Source organism: Lottia gigantea, assembly GCF_000327385.1.
Source record: "Lottia gigantea unplaced genomic scaffold LOTGIsca_2383, whole genome shotgun sequence".
In the NCBI taxonomy this organism is placed as follows: domain Eukaryota; kingdom Metazoa; phylum Mollusca; class Gastropoda; family Lottiidae; genus Lottia; species Lottia gigantea.
In genome coordinates, this window is record NW_008708701.1 from 1,163 (window position 1) to 3,542 (window position 2,380).

General features: G+C 32.3%; 1 protein-coding gene across 1 annotated transcript in view; it reads right to left on the bottom strand.

Moving 5' to 3' along the window:
• The window catches only part of LOTGIDRAFT_176660 (hypothetical protein), a gene marked incomplete at both ends in the record, with an annotated part of 8,560 nt that overhangs the window by 1,075 nt on the left and 5,105 nt on the right, over positions 1-2,380 (bottom strand). The window lies entirely within an intron of this gene.

Below are 2,380 nucleotides of genomic sequence, written 5' to 3' on the forward strand. Positions count from 1 at the left end.
AATCTTTTTGCCGGGAGAACCAGCCATACCGGGAACATATAATTTTATACCTGAAAGAGAGAAATCATTGAACTAATGCCAAAATTTAAAAGAAACGAGATGTCAAAATATCGTATATGATTCCCATCAAATTATTTCATTTCATTATATTAGCGAATCAAATTTTCGTATATCGCTGTCAGAAAGCCAATTTAATTTTAACAGACTGATTTGAATTGTCAACTTCAAGGAGAGGACCGACAATAAACCATGGCTCACATATAATTTATATCACTTGATACAAACGATTTTTCAGGGTGTCTACGGGTTTGTACTGCTTATTGGGCAGATGTGAATCACTAAACTAAAACAATAAAATGCCTATTATTCCTACATATCTTATAAAACATAACGGCATTGATACATTTACTATTTTCAATAATATTCTCACCTGTATTGTTTATTTTCTAGGCTCAACGCCGTCTCGACGTCGTCTATTTATCAGGTCACATCAAAATTACGATATACGAGATTTTAATTGGAAAAAATAATCAACCAATTATTTTACGAGATTATGTCACATGTCCTGAACGGAACTTCTAATTGGACTAGAAGTACGAAAATAAGATACATAGATGCGGCTCGGAGGGAAGATTTTCGACGTTCAGAAAAGTTATATACGAGATTTTGGCGATATACGAGATTTTGAAAGCGCATCGACGATATGATTCTCTCATTGAAACATCAACCAACAATAATAATTAACGATGTTTCTGATGACATTTCGTCATGGAGAAAAAAGGAGACCAGGAATGTTTAGTGTAGTAGAGGCAACATAAGAAAATATTTCTTTGACAACAGATGGGAAACTAAACCTGAACATGGAATTTTTAAACGATTTGTTATTAGTGACACAATCTGATTCACCTAACACCAACCCTGTAACAAATACTGACAACCATTACATGTTGGCTGAGAGGGTTGATAAATAAGACCTGAGAGCAACTTTTTGCAGAAATCGATGAGAACCTTTATTTCATGAATGAGATCAAGCCAGAAAATCATCTTTTTACGCTGCGTCTATTACATGACTTCCGGAACGAAAATAACAATAAAATATTAATGAACAAAATGAAAAATGTTATTCTTCAAGGCATGCAAGTCACAATGGACATAGACAACCGGTTCAAAATCAGTCAAGTTAACGCATCAGAAACAAATGTACATGGAGAACAGCCTCAATATAATTTAGAAGGGAGGGCACGCTAAAATTTTCACCATTCACTAGCCTCTAGTTTTGTGCTAATTTTGTTCGAATCTGCAAAATGGGCCAATATTGATGGGGTTTTTCCTTTTTATAAACGAATCTATGACAGTATTTCATTTTCTAAGTGAAGATTAAGAATGCAGATTTGTAGATGAATATGTCCGTATAATTATTTATATTTTCAGTGTACAGAGACATATATAATACATACAATAACTGTAAGTATAATATAAGTAAATATTTAGCGATGAATGGTTATGGAATGGGTCAAAGTTTGGAAAAAGGTGCATGTATTTGATTTTAAAAAAACTGTAAGTTAGAAGGCCATAGTTCGCCATTTTCTCTGGTTGAATATAAGTAAAAAGTTTTCAGTGCAACTAAAACTGCAATGAAATCACTGATATCATTTTTCATACAGGCCAATATTAAAACTGTTTTCCCAACATTAGCCTGCTTATTTACGTCTGCACTAAGATTGAGTAAAATATAAATACATGCAAGGTTTTCAAAGGCACATACATTTTTCACTACTGAATTGACATTCATCATATTTAATTTTTCTTTTATCAAAGTAAATCCTATGACACAAAGGTGGAGTGCTGTATGACCCTGGTGGTTTTGTCTATTGACGTCACAGGGTAAAGCAGCTAAAACCTAAATAAAGGGTAAGTTATTTAAAAGTGATGCCACCAACAACGGTGAATTTCCAGTAATATTTATAAGATTAAAATCTAATCCATAATATAACAAAAAACTATTATCTCTATATAAATAATCCATATAAAACTGAGCTAAAAGATGGACTATATTTTCACCTGATGATGTTAAAGAATTGATATGAGACCATTCTGAATAAAAAAAAAGATTATCGACATGATTAGTTAAAACATCAACATTATGTTCGATTAAATAATTAATTAATTTTAAATTCTGACATTGTGCTAGTATATGTAGAGAAAGTAAACCACCATTAGTCGAGAACGGTGAATACCCCTTTTGATTTTTCATATTGAGCACTTTCAGTTAAACCCTTTATAATGTTTATATTACCATACCATACAGCGTGAAATAAGGGTATTTTACCTTCACTGTCCTTTGTATAGACATTACACTCAGGTCGCTCTAATAAGCACC